This window comes from Miscanthus floridulus, chromosome 1 (assembly GCF_019320115.1).
Source record: "Miscanthus floridulus cultivar M001 chromosome 1, ASM1932011v1, whole genome shotgun sequence".
In the NCBI taxonomy this organism is placed as follows: domain Eukaryota; kingdom Viridiplantae; phylum Streptophyta; class Magnoliopsida; order Poales; family Poaceae; genus Miscanthus; species Miscanthus floridulus.
In genome coordinates, this window is record NC_089580.1 from 48622572 (window position 1) to 48637673 (window position 15102).

The following is a 15102-nucleotide window of genomic DNA, read 5'->3' on the forward strand; positions in this document are numbered from 1 at the left end:
GCGCCGCTATACCTGTTGAAAAAAGTTACCGTTATTTTCAATAGGCCGCTATTTAAAACTATGTGCATTTGCGATGTGTCTTCTGTATTTGTCATGTTATTTCTTTATTTATCTATTTCTATATATTTCATATTTTTGTTATTCATTTTCTATTTTTAGTTTTTTATAGATATTATAATACAAATCGCATTATTCTATAATTTATTATTTTAGATTTGGAATACAATTCTCCTAACATGAGAACGAACACTTTTCTTGTGAATGCGGGACATTGTTTTCTAAACCTAGAACATTGCATCTGGTCAATGTAAAAGAAAGTGTCCCATCTTTATATAAAAAATGTTTGTTAATAAAATTTTATCAAGTATATCCATGTGAGATCTTGTTTTGAAGGATTTATTATAAGAAACATGATGGTGTAATCGGAATTTAATTTAGATATTCGATTTGGTAACCACAACTTTTTAAAGTTTTCAAAACCGTTCGGTATATAATGATGTAAGCAATTTTGTTTCTTATTATTCTGTATAACGTCATCAACCAATCACGTGAATAGTAGCCCTTTGATTTGCTTCTTGTAGTTATCGGATACAAAAGGCTGTGTTTGGTTCATGTAGTCGCTCCTAAAATTTTTATCACATTGAATATTTAGATATATGTATAGAGTATTAAATATAGACTAATTATGAAACTAATTGCATAACTTGCGACTAATTTGCGAGACGAATTTTTTAAGCCTAATTAGTCCATGATTTGACAACGTGGTGTTACAGTAAACATTTGCTAATGACAGATTAATTAGGCTTAAAAAAATTGTCTCGCAAATTAGCCTCCATCTATGTAATTGGTTTTATAATTAATCTATATTTAATGTTCTTTATCAGTATCTAAATATTCAATGTAACATAAATTTTAGAAACGACTGAAGAACCAAACACCTAAAGAAACGTTTATAGTACTTATAGTTCAAAACGTGAAACAGGAGTGAAAAAATAGTCCAAAAGGCCCACTAAACAAACAGTCCAAATCAGATCGTCCGTACGCGCGTTTCCAGCGGCGCGAAAATAATTGCCGGCGCTAGGACCCTAATAGCCCCCTGCCCATCCAGGCTGCACGACGCGCGTCTTCACGGCAGAAAAGACCGCCGCCCTATGCCTGAAAGATCTCATCTGGACAGTGGATACGGAAGGTAATGGTGATTTGCTAAAGCAAACTCACTAAATCTCAATATATAAATTCGTTTTAAAAAAATCTCTATATATATACAATAACACAAAAATGAACATATTTACATCTTCTAAGGCTAGCCCCACCGCCCCTACCGCCTCTCCAGAAATAGAGCCCCTCTCCATTTTTCTAAGCATCGGAGAGATAAATACTAGAATAATTTAATTAAGTCCTCTCTTTTATACTCCATCCGTTCTAAATTATAAGATATTTTGGCATTTATGGATTCATAACTTTTGCTATATGCACTTAGATATACATTATGTCTAGATACATAATAAAAGCAATGTATTTAGAAAAGCCAAACTATCTTATAATTTGGAATGGAAAGAGTGATTTCTACATCCGCCCTAACAACCCGCCCCATCATTAAACTCTAGATCAGTTCCACCAGTATCTGCAGATTGTGCGGTGTATTTAACCATGTTTAGATCAAGACTTGTTAACTGTTCATGTATATATGTATATAATAATGGGAAGCGGTGGATTATCAGCAGTGAAAACGGGCTATGAAGCAGTAGATTACCAGCAGTCAAAACAAGCTACGCAGTGTATGGAAGCAAGAATTCAGCAGCGGCGAGCATGCTGATCTAAACTGACCAAAACAGTATTGTTGTTGTGCACATGCGAACTTGATCGATTTTTAACAAGATATAGCAAACTAAAGTTCATTGATCCCATTAAGTAACGAAAGAAGAGAAGCATTATTTAACCAAAAGTGCATTACCATACAAGCACAGCTACAAAAAGTAAATAAACCTGATAAAACACCGACCAAACATACTGAGATATTGTTTCCATTTGCTAAAACATGAGATAAATCAAAGCAAGCAAACTATACTAACTGCTGGTTTTACATCCCAGAACACCACAGGACACGCCATAGAACACCTACTAACTGATTCAGGCATGACGTAGTACTGGAAACGGCGTGTGTCGCCGGTCGTTAGGTCTCCATTCTCATCAACTGTGAGAGAGAACATCGTCAACTTCAACAGAGGGTGAAATTTCTTATCCTCAAACTGCCACAGAAGGTCAAATGCCGGCTCGAGTGGCCCCTCACAGACATAGCTGTAACCGACGCTGATGCACTCCACAAGGCAGAACTCGCTTCTGCTTCCTCCCATGTAGACAAGGGTGGCGCCGACGTGATACTCGGCCAGGTTGTTGCTAAATACGTCTCCTTGCTCATCTTCCAACACGGCCTAGAAGAGTTGGGAGAAGGGGTCACCACAGGGCAGGCGTAGAGATGGCCAATGCTGTCGTAAGATTTCGAAAGCCCTACCCAGGCATTGAGCTCATTGACGAAGTGACAGCGGCCCCGGAAAGGCAATGTCCAGAAAAACACACCTTTCAGTGCATTACTCTCATCATCCACGTCAAAGCAGAAGGTGCTGCCCGGTATGAGCACTTGTCGCTCATCTTCGACGTTGACGAAGATGGTTTTGCCCATCGGGGTGCACGGCATAGGAGGTGACAAAGCTTTCATCAAAGGGCAGGTCCTGGAGCTTGCACCACGACCACATCAGGTCGTCATTAGTAGACGACGACGACTCCTGCAGGAGCAGGAGCTGGAGGGAACCACCCCACAGAGCGCAGAGCCTGCTGTTGTCACCGACGGGGAGAAGGATAAAGGTAGGCCTGCGGTGTGGAACGCCATGCGGCTGAGGGCCGTAGATGAGAGACTTCGAGCGGGCGTCGAAGGTCTGAGCTTCGTTGTGCAGGGGATGCGCGACCATGATCTTTGAGCCACCCAAGGAGACCGTGAAACTCGTGGCCATCCCGTGCGGTGCCTCCAGTTGGTAGATGGGTCTCGGTAGAGGCTGTAGGCCGGCGTAACTGTTGGCCCACAGGATCACCGATTCAGGTGAGTGAACCACTTACCAGTCTTACCGAGCATCCGCTAGTATTGCCGAGCACCCACAAGCCGTGCCGACCACGAACAAACGTTGTCCGTCTCCACACACTATCACTATGCCTGGAGCTAGAAGAAGAAGAAGAGAGAACAGAGCAAACACACACAATACAAGACACCAGCGTTGGCCGAAGCCCTGTCTGTGAGATGGCAAATCTGAACTCTCTTTACTGAGTTGCCGTGGTAGTCTATTTATACAACTCTATCCATCTAGTCCTAATACCAGTAACTAGATAACATACAGGGCTGGCTCTGCGCTGGCCACTACATGTGCCTACAGTGCTGCAGGTGAGTAGTTCGGCGCCTACACCTACAACGGCTACAGTATTCACAGCAGGGGGCATTTTCGGCGCCGCCTTTCCCTTGCTGTGTTCACACAAGGTAGCAGTAGATTATCTAACAATCTTCTCCTAATCCTACTGCTAAGCCTTGTACCCCCTCCATGCCGACCATCTCCTTCAGCTCCGTGAGTCGAAGACGTCCGAGCGGCTTGGTGAGGACGTCCGCGAGTTGCCGGCCACTTTCGACGAACTCGATGACGATCTGCCCTCCATCGACACAGTCCCTAAGGAAGTGGAACTTCATGTCAATGTGTTTACTCCGGTCGTGCAGAACCGGATTCTTCGCGAGGGCGATGGCGGGCTGGTTGTCCACCATCAGTGCTGGTGGGTGAGCTTCCACGCCGGTCAGCTCGCCCAGCAGTCGGCGTAGCCACACAACTTGGCACGCCGCTGTGGCCGCCGCTACGTACTCTACCTCGCATATAGATAGCGCGCACCACCTTATGTTTCAGCGACAACCATGAAATTGGGGCCGACCCGAGAAAGACGAGCACACCAGAGGTGCTCCGTCGTCTGTCGATGTCCCCTATCATGTCTGCATCGCTGAACACAGTGAGCTGTAGCCTACTCTTGCCGGTCTTTGGGAAGATGATCCCATGATCCACCATCTTCTTGACGTAGCACAGTAGCCGCTTCACCGTAGCCCAGTGATCCTCTCTGGGATCCTCCATGAAACGACTGACGTAGCCCACGGTGAACGCAATGTCCGGCATCATGTGGACTAGGTAGCGTAGATCGCCGACGATGCTCCGATAGAGTGTCGCATCCACCTTCGCCGCGGTGCTAGCCTTCGTCAGCTTCAACCGCTCCTCCATCGGAGTAACGCATGGCTTGCACTCAGCCATGCCGCTCCTCTCCAACAACTTAGAGGCATACACGCTCTGACCGAGCGTGAGTTCCTTCTTTCCCTGTCTCACCTCGATGCTGAGGTAGTAGGAGAGTGCGCCGAGATCACTCATTCGAAAACAAGCCACCATCTCACGCTTGAAGCTGTTGATATCCTCTGTTCGCGCGCCGGTGACGATCAGGTCGTCCACATACACGCCGATGACGAGCTCCTCCTTCCCCCATCGCCGCACATAGAGCGCGTGCTAGGTTGCGCACCTCTGAAATCCAAGCTCGCCCAGCGTGGCGTTAAGCTTTGCGTTCCATGCTCAGGGGGCCTGCCGCAGCCCATAGAGCACCTTGCGCAGTCGGAGCACCCTGTGCTCCTCTCCCTTGACAGCGAAATCTAGAGGTTGCCTAATAAAGACCGCCTCCGCCAGCTCACCATTGAGGAAGGCCGATTTAACATCCAAGTGATGGACGTGCCAGTCTTTTGCTGCTGCCAAAGCTAGTAGCAAACGAACCAACTCCATGTGCGCTACTGACGTAAAGACCTCCTCGAAGTCGATGCCCTCACGCTGAACAAAGCCTCGGGCGACGAGGCGCGCTTTGTGCTTGACAATGGCGCCGAGCTCGTCCCGCTTGACTTTATACACCCACTTCAGGCTGATCAGACGGTATCCTAGAGGTGGATCGATGAGCTGCCGAGTCTCGTTTTCCTCGATCGCCTTCATCTCCTCCATCATCTCCCGTCGCCAGTTTCCATCGCGCTCGGCTAGCGCGAACATGGGTGATTCCTCAGCACTGATGAGTAGCAGCTCTGCGTCATTGAGCGGCCTACCCGCCAGACCTGAGGGACCTGTGCCATCGACGATGTCGTCTAGCCTGCGAAACCGTACCTCCTCACCTTCGTGGAAGGCATCCACGAACTCAGTGATGTCACTTGGAGGTGAGGCGAACTGAATTAGCGTCGATGGAGTTCCCTGTTCCGCCGGAGTGCTTGGCACAGCATCTGGACAACTCGTCATAACTCCTGCAGTGTTTGGCCACACTATAGGAGTGTCCAGTCTCAGTCTTGGAGTGGTTTGCACCGCTGTAAGACGTCTTGGCTCTGCCACGGGAGTGCTCGGCACCCGTCCTAGAGTGGTCCCCACCACTGCATAACCTCTCGGCACCACTCCTAGCATGCTTGGCATCCCTCTAGAAGTGCTCGACACTCCTCCTGGAGTGCTCGGCATCCCTCCCGAAGTTCTCAGCACTGCCCCAGGAGTGCTCGGCTCTACCGCCGGAGTGCTCGGCACCTCTTCCCTAGCGTCTCCACCTCCATGGATGACCAAGTGCTTGACGACGAAGGTGCTGGTGAAGCCACCAGCTTCCTCCATGCTCGGACTACTCCAGTCCCAAGCCGCCTCCTTGTCGAACATGACGTTGCGCGATTGAAGATGTGTACGACGTTGCCACTAGGGACGACACACAACTACAGAGAGCTCCACTTCAAAGATACATGGTAAGATACTCAAATGGTATAATTTGTTATCCATTTGGTATTAAGTATGTGTACTAAAACTGTCCAACCATGTTTCTGTACCCAGGCGACACAACTGTTAAGGCTGTCCAACGAAGCAGCGTTTTGGCTTCATGAGTCTAGAGAGCAGAGGCCAGGCATTCTCGAGGCTTTTGTGGAGGTAAACATAAACATGTTCGTTCCAAAAATGTTTTTAGTGTATATGCGTTTGGGAAATGCACTAACTTTAACATCTATTCATGCAGAAGGTGAAGTGGAGCTGTAGGAAGTTAGCTTAGAAGTTGAGCTGCATGGACACTCCTTGGGTGGAACCCAATTACCCAGCGTGGTCGGGTGTCATGTCTTCTAGCTCTTTGAGGACACCAGCTAGCTCTTCTCAGCCGATGATAGATGCCACTTCCGCTGTGCGTACACTGCCATATTATAGCATTGGGAAGGACCCTGCAAACAATGACGATGATGATGATGACCCCCCGGGCTTCCGCATACAGCACCACCAGTGGGACCCTTGGCAGCAGGATGAGATTGACATGTCTCAGCTAGGTGGTGCCACGTTTGGTACCCAAGAAGCCTCATAGGTAGTAACAAAAGGTAGTTTCTTTAAATACGTAGGCACCATGAACTAACGACCATAAAGATTATAAGTAATCGTGCATATCATATACTTGTAGGGTACGAGCCGTAAGCACCGATAACGCGACCACACCGATGTTGGCTACACTCCCAATGTGTTGCCTACAAATCCAAAGATACAGAGGCGTCCGAGGGATCCTTACACTCCTAGGACTTAGTTGGTTATGTCGAACTTCAACTATGAGAGAGAACATCGTCAACTTCAACAGAGGGTGAAATTTCTTGCCCTCAAACTGCCACAGAAGGTCAAATGACGGCTCGAGTGGCCCCTCACAGACATAGCTATAACCGACGCTGATGCACTCCACAAGGTAGAACTCGCTTCTGCTTCCTCCCATTTAGACAAGGGTGGCGCCAACATGATACTCGGCTAGGTTGTTGCTAAATACGTCTCCTTGCTCATCTTCCAACACGGCCTAGAAGAGTTGGGAGAAGGGGTCACCACAGGGCAGGCGCAGAGATGGCCAATGCTGTCGTAAGATTTCGAAAGCCCTACCCAGGCATTGAGCTCATTAACGAAGTGACAGCGGCCCCGAAAAGGCAATGTCCAGAAAAACACACCTTTTAGTGCATTACTCTCATCATCCACGTCAAAGCAGAAGGTGCTACCCGGTATGAGCACTTGTCACTCATCTTCGACATTGACGAAGATGGTTTTGCCCATCGGGGTGCACAACATAGGAGGTGACAAAGCTTTCATCAAAGGGTAGGTCCTGGAGCTTGCACCATGACCACATCAAGTCATCATTAGTAGATGACGACGACTCCTGCAGGAGCAGGAGCTGGAGGGAACCACCCCACATAGCGCAGAGCCTGCTGTTGTCACCGATGGGGAGAAGGATAAAGGTAGGCCTGCGATGTGGAACGCCATGCAACTAAGGGCCGTAGATGAGAGACTTCGAGCGGGCGTCGAAGGTCTAAGCTTTGTTGTGCAGGGGATGCGCGACCATGATCTTTGAGCCACCCAAGGAGACCATGAAACTCGTGGCCATCCCGTGCGGTGCCTCCAGTTGGTAGATGGGTCTCGGTAGAGGCTGTAGGCCGGTGTAATTGTTGGCCCACAGGATCACCGATTCAGGTGAGTGAACCACTTACCAGTCTTGCCGAGCATCTGCTAGTGTTGCCGAGCACCCACAAGCCGTGCCGACCACGAACAAACGTTGTTCGTCTCCACACACTATCACTATGCCTAGAGCTAGAAGAAGAAGAAGGGAGAACAGAGCAAACACACACAATACAAGACACCAACGTTGGCCGAAGCCCTGTCTATGAGATGGCAAATTTGAACTCTCTTTACTGAGTTGCCGTGGTAGTCTATTTATATAACTCTATCCATCTAGTCCTAATACCAGTAACTAGATAACATACAGGGCTAGCTCTGCGCCGGCCACTACATGTGCCTACAGTGCTGCAGGTGAGCAGTTCGGCGCCTACACCTACAACGGCTACAATATTCACAGCAGGGGGCATTTTCGGCGCCTCCTTCCCCTTGCTGTGTTCACACAAGGTAGCAGTAGATTATCTAACAATCTTCTCCTAATCCTACTGCTAAGCCTTGTACCCCCTCCATGCCGACTATCTCCTTTAGCTCCATGAGTCGAAGACGTCCGAGCGGCTTGGTGAGGATGTCCGCGAGTTGCCGGCTAGTTTCGATGAACTCGATGACGATCTACCCTCCATCGACACAGTCCCTAAGGAAGTGGAACTTCATATCGATGTGTTTGCTCCGATTGTGTAGAACCGGATTCTTTGCGAGGGCGATGGTGGGCTGGTTGTCCACCATCAGTGCTGGTGGGTGAGCTTCCACGCCAGTTAGCTCGCCCAGCAGTCAGCGTAGCCACACAACTTGGTACGCCGCTATGGCCACCGCTATGTACTCTGCCTCGCATATAGATAGCACGCACCACCTTCTGTTTCGGCGACAACCATGAAATTGGGGCCGACCCGAGAAAGATGAGCACACCAGAGGTGCTCCATCGTCCATCGATGTCCCCTGTCATGTCTACATCGCTGAACACAGTGAGCTGCAGCCTACTCTTGCCAGTCTTTGGGAAGATGATCCCATGATCCACCATCCTCTTGACATAGCATAGTAGCCGCTTCACCATAGCCCAGTGATCCTCTCTAGGATCCTCCATGAAGCGACTGACGTAGCCCACGGTGAACGCAATGTCCGGCATCATGTGGACTAGGTAGCGCAGATCGCCGACGATGCTCCGATAGAGTGTTGCATCCACTTTCACCACGGTGCTGGCCTTCGTCAACTTCAGACGCTCCTCCATCGGAGTAACGCATGGCTTGCACTCAGCCATGCCGCTCCTCTCCAACAACTTGGAGGCATACGCGCTCTGACCGAGCGTGAGTTCCTTCTTTCCCTGTCTCACCTCTATGCCGAGGTAGTAGGAGAGTGCGCCGAGATCGCTTATTCAAAAATGAGCCACCATCTCACGCTTGAACCTATTGATGTCCTCTGTGTGCACGCCGGTGATGATCAGGTCATCCACATACACACCGACGACGAGCTCCTCCTTCCCCCATCGCTGCACATAGAGCGCGTGCTAGGTTGCGCACCTCTGAAACCCAAGCTCGCCCAGCGTGATGTCAAGCTTAGCGTTCCATGCTCAGGGGGCCTATCACAGCTTGTAGAGCACCTTACGCAGTCGGAGCACCATGTGCTCCTCTCCCTTGATAGCGAAATCTGGAGGTTGCCTGACGAAGACCATCTCCACTAGCTCACCATTGAGGAAGGCCGATTTAACGTCCAAGTGATGGATGTGCCAGTCTTTTGCTGCTGCCAAAGCTAGTAGCAAACGGACCAACTCCAAGCACGCTACTGGCGTAAAGACCTCCTTGAAGTCAATGCCCTCACGCTGAACAAAGCCTCGGGCGACGAGGTGAGCTTTGTGCTTGACAATGGCACCGAGCTCGTCTCGCTTGACTTTGTACACCCACTTCAGGCTGATCGAACGGTATCCTAGAGGTGGATCGATGAGCTGCTGAGTCTCGTTTTCCTCGATCGCCTTCATCTCCTCCAGCATCGCCCGTTGCCAGTTTCTGTCATGCTCAGCTAGCGCGAACATGGGTGGTTCCTCAGCACTAATGAGTAGCAGCTCTACATCATTGAGCAGCCTACCCGCCAGACCTGAGGGACCTGTGCCACCAACGATGTCGTCCAGCCTGCGAAACCGTACCTCCTCACCTTCGTGGAAGGCATCCACAAACTCAGTGATGTCACTTGGAGGTGAGGCGAACTCAATCAGCGTCGATGGAGTTCCCTGTTCTGTCGGAGTGCTTGGCACAGCATCTGGACAACTCGTCATAACTCCTACAGTGTTCGGCCACACTATAGGAGTGTCCAGTCTCAGTCTTGGAGTGGTTTGCACCGCTACACGAATCCCGAGGTTGCTGATACTCTGAAGTAGATTGCCGAGGCTTGGAGGGAGCATTTGGCCCCGTACGCTGATTCCAAGGCTATTATGACCCGGACTTGACTCCCCACTCCGCGTTGTTCCTAGGGTAGGGGTTAGGTGGCATAGTGTAGTGTGGGCGCTGGTCGTGGGCACAGCACCAGAGCATAGTGGCCGGTAATCCCTGCCCCATCCGGTCCTAGATGGTATGGCGTTGATGCGACTTCCCGTCTCATCGACCACTCTGTAGTGTCGAGCCATCGTCCGGCTGATATCGTGGGAGTGGTTGTCGCATTAATGGGACGCGACGCTCTATCAGGGAGACTGGTCGAGGCAGAGGCAATGGGTCATTGTCGAGCCGGCCTCGAGCGAGACGGAGAATCAACGTCTCGTCTGAGGCTTTACGCGTGGGGCCTCGGGCGAGATGGAGAATTGGTTCCTTGTCCGAGGCCTTGCATGCGAGGCCTCGAGCGAGGCAGAGATTCGGTAGGCCTTCCGAGGCCTTTCGTGCGAGGCGGAAAGTCGGTGGCCTCAGACAAGGCCGGGGGTTAGCCAATGGTTTGCTTTTTGGCTTTGATTTTGATGGGGTCTAAGCAATTCTTTTTTTATACACTTAGGGTACCCCGTTTTATGGTACCCAACAATAGCCCCCAAGCCTTAGGGAGAGCGTGAGCGCTCTTCTTGAGGTTTTGATGAGGCTTGACTTGCGGTAGCTCCTGGCGAGATAGTGTTTCGTACTTCGAGGCCTTGGTGGGTGCGTGCGAGCGCATCCACCGGGTGTAGCCCCTGAGGCCCTAGGGGAGTGGATTTATTCCTCCAGGGTCTTTTTCTCACATTGAGCGAGGGATTTTATCATATGCGCCGAGATCACAAGTGCGAGTTTGGGTCGTGGGGTCTTGCCAAGATCGCAGGAAAAGCCCCCGAGCCTCTACATGGAGCGAAAGGGCGATCAGGAGTTCTCCTAACTTTTTGTGCGACCCTCGCGCTTCCTTTTTGCTCAGAAGGAGGGGTGGAATATGCCAGGCTACCCTCGGTGGGCACGAGCTGTGACACTTCCGGTGAGCTATTATTGGGTAAGTCCGAGTGGAGGCCCGTGCCCCATTTGATAGGGGTCAGCTAGCAGTCTAGAGATGCACTCCAAAAGTACCAGAGGGCTTCTCTAGTGGGAGCCAGGGCCATTCGATGGGCCCCGGTGGCTCGATGCCTCCCTATGGTGGGATCCCATTCGGAGACCTCCCTACCGGTCTCAGACACAACTTAGGACGTCCCGAGCGATTGTTTGCTTAGGCCTTGGCCATGTGTGGGCTCGCCCATAGTTGTCCCTGACTCTGTTGCCCTAGGGCGACTGTCGAAACCCTCAGGGGCCCAGCCTTATAACCCCTAGACCATAACGGGCTCGATGCCCTTTATCGTGTTTTTCCGAGTCTTCAAGTGCGGGCTTGGGTCGCTTGTCTTTGTCCTTGGTGCAGGAAGAGCCCCCGAGCCTCCGCACAGAGTGAGAGGGCGGTCAGGGGTTCCCCTAGCTTTTTGTTCGACCCTTGCGCATCCTTTTCATTCGGATGGATGGGTTGTTTGCCGAGCCCCCTCGAGTGCGAGCCTGGGTCGCTGGGTCTCGGCAAAGTTGTAGAAAGAGCCCCCAAGCCTTTGCACGGAGCGAGAGGGCGATCAGGAGTTCCCCTGGCTTTTTGGGTGCCCCTCGCGCATGAGGGTTTGTTTGCCGAGCCCCCCTCGGGTATGAGCCTAGGTCGCAGGGTCTCGGCATATTTGTAGGAAGAGCCCCCTAGCCTCTACATGGAGCAAGAGGGCAGTCAGGAGTTCCCCTGGCTTTTTGTACGACCCTCACGTGTCCTTTTCACTTGGAAGGAGGGGTTGTTTTGCCGAGCCCCCTCGAGTGCGAGCCTGGGTCGCTGGGTCTCGGCAAGATTGTAGGAAGAGCCCCTGAGCCTCTGCATGGAGCGAGAGGGCGATCAGGAGTTCCCCTAGCTTTTTGTGCGGCCCTCGCGCTTCCTTTTCGCTCGGAAGGAGGGGTGGAATATGCCAGGCTACTCTCGGTGGGTGCGAGCGGTGACACTTTCGGTGAGCTATTATCGAGTAAGTCCGAGTGGAGGCCCATGCCCCATTCGATAGGGGTTGGCTAGCGGTCTAGAGATGCACTCCAAAAGTACCAGAGGGCTTCTCTAGTGGGTGCTGAGGCCGTTCGATGGGCCCCAGTGGCTCGATGCCTCCCTACGGTGGAATCCCATTCGGAGACCTCCCTGCTAGTCTCGGACACGACTTAGGGCGTCCTAAGCATTTCGCTTGCTTGGGCCTTGGCCCCATACGGGCTCGCCCATAGTCGTCCCTGACTCTATTGCCCTAGGGCAGCTGTCGAAACCCTCGGGGGCCCAGCCTTCGAACCCCTGGACCATAATGGGCTTGGCGCCTAGTTCCTTCATCTGAAAGGAATCGGGTGGGGGATATCTCCCCCATTGGCTTGACAACGGTAGGCGCGCCTTTTGAGGTGATTTTCTTGGGGAGGCGGAACGGCGCCTACCGCTGCAGCGGTTGGATGCGATGTTGTGTCAGTGGATGGAACATAACTATTCACGTGATTAATGAGGAAAAGGTGGGTACGTGGGCGGTAAAATCGGATCTGGATTAACTGTGCCGGATCTGAGGGAAACTTTCCCGATTTCGTCGCCTACCCGTTTCACCTCCTTCCTGCATAAATACACAACAAGCCTCACCCCTCCCCTCCTTATCTTGCCTGCATTAGCCTTTGCCGCCCTTGAGCCGTCGCTAGAGCAGAGAGCACCGGGGAGAAGAAGGGAGAAGGGCGAGGCAGAGAGAGGGAGAAAGAGAGACTTACCGCCGTAGTCGTATTCTCCATCGCACTCATGGCCGGTGCTGTCATCATCGAGGCAGACCCTTGGGGTCAGTCCAACGTATCCGTGGAGATGCTCTAGTCACTTATCGATGACGGTCTTCTCTGTCCAGTTACCGACCCCAACAGGCCAGAGTGGATTGCTCCATCGGGCGAGCCGGAGCCGAGGCCCCGTGATGGCTATGTTGTGAGCTTCATGTCTTTTCACGAGCGCGGTCTTGGCCTTCCGGTGGACCGGTTCATGCGGGCGCTCCCACACTACTACAGCGTGGAGCTCCACAACTTCAACCCCAACTCCATCGCGTAGGCGGCCATCTTTGTTGCTGTCTGCGAGGGGTATCTAGGGATTGCTCCCCATTAGGAGCTGTGGCTCCACTTCTTCCGGGCGGGGCATACCACCAAGCCGACAGGCAGGTCAGGCATGAGGAAGGCGGTGAGGGCCGGCGGCTGCACTCTCCAAGTGCGCCATGACCGTCAGCACCTTTACATCGCGGCCTAGCTTGCGTCAACCAATCGCCGCTAGTACACTAGCTGGTTCTATCTCCCCAACGATGACGGCGGACTTCCCCCCTACACCGGGCGGATCGTGGAGAGCTATCCGGAGAAGTGGAAGTATGGCGTCCTGAGGGAGGATCAGCCCAAGCTGCAGCCACTCCTGGAGGGGCTAGAGAGGCTACGGAGCTGCTGCCTTATGGTGCTGTGGTCGTGGCTGCCTTCCACCACCAGAGGGTGCTGCCGCTGATGGCTTGGCGGTGGCGCCTGTTCGAGATGAGACCAGATGAGCCGATCAAGGGCATTCGGATGTCCGCCTCTGCCCTCTCCAACGAGGAGATTCTTCATTGGGTGAGGGAGACAGTGGAGGCGAAGCTGAGGAGCGGTGGCCTGACCCCCATCGCGATGCGCCCATCGCGGGGGTTCCTCTTGCTGGTAAGTCATGCGCTGCTACAGCCCTCGAGGCCTCCCCATTCCTCACCGTCTTCCTACTCCCTTACCTGTGTTCGCCGTTCCTATAGGGGATGAGGGATGTGCAAGACTCCCCGCCGCCCGTTCCCAAGGACGCAAGGTGACGGGCGGTCAACTGAGTGCATGCCAAGGCGCAAAAGAGGTGGAATGACGCTAAGGTGGCGAAGCGCACGAGGAACTAGAGAAGCGCTGCTGGTAGCAGAGGTAGGATGGTCTCCCGGTGGAGGCGTCCCCATCGCCTTCACTATTAGAGGATTCTTCGAATGGAGATGACGAGAGCGAGAGGGGGCGGGGTCCCCTGGACCATCTCCATGACGTCGGGGAGACGGCGCCCGGGGCGTCGGTGAGTGGCCCGGCGCTCCTAGGAGGAGGAGCTGAGGATGCCTTGGGGCTGGCGATCGCTCGCCCTAGGGCCGAGGCCGACACGCCTAAGGCACGGGCGTTGGGAAAACGTGCCGTCAGCCCGGTGGGCTCGATGGTGGAGGAGGAGTAGGTGGCGGCGAGGGCGATGCAACTGTCCCTGCAGGGGACCAAGGGAGCATTGCTACCGCCACCGCCACCGCCGTTGCAGAGGAGGGCCGCTGTGCCGAAGCGGTTGCAGCCCCACTCGAGGTAAGCATTTTTTCGGCAGAGTTGCAGCATTTCCTATTCGTTCTTCGGCCGTATGCTGACCCCGTAAGTATTTTGTCTTCAGCTAGAAGTGACCTATGGAGGTGCCCGCCTTAGCACCCCTTAAGGCGCTCAAGGTGAGCCCCAGCTCCACCGCCCACTAGGTGGCGGAGGCGCAAGCCGCCATACAACATGGCGCTGCGTCGGCGATGGCTGACCCGAAGGAGCCGGTCGCCCAAGGAGGGGCTGCTGAGGCGGCCTCGACATAGGCGGGGGAGGGAGCGCCTATGCCCTACGAGGCCAAGGCCCATGGGTTAGATGGGGCTGAGGCGCCCTTGGTCGCTGAGGCCATCGAGGCCGAGGCCCCTGGACCTCCGAGGCCAAGGCGACGGAGGTCTGGTGCCCGAGACCACCGAGGCTGTGGTAGCGGAGGCCGGAGCCCCCGGGACCATCGAGGCCAGGGTAGCAGAGGCTGGCGTGAGCATGGCAAAGCCAGCGGCCTAGGAGGTGGAGATGAAGGCGGCGGAAGCCTCAGTACCGTCCCTGGTCCAAGGCCTGCCGCCGTTGCGGGAGAGCGCCCGGGAAGTGGAGGTCCATTCGATCTCCTCCGATGATACTTCTAGGGGGAAGGAGGGGGCAGATGCCAAGGCGGCCAGCACCGTGGAGCTGCCAGCTTCGACCTCTGGCGAGGGTGGTTCGGCCCTCATGTGGGTTCAACCCAAGCCCCACGGGTGGGATCACCCGCGTGTCCTATGGCGAAGCCAGGATGACCCTGAGGGGGAGCCTCTGTTCGC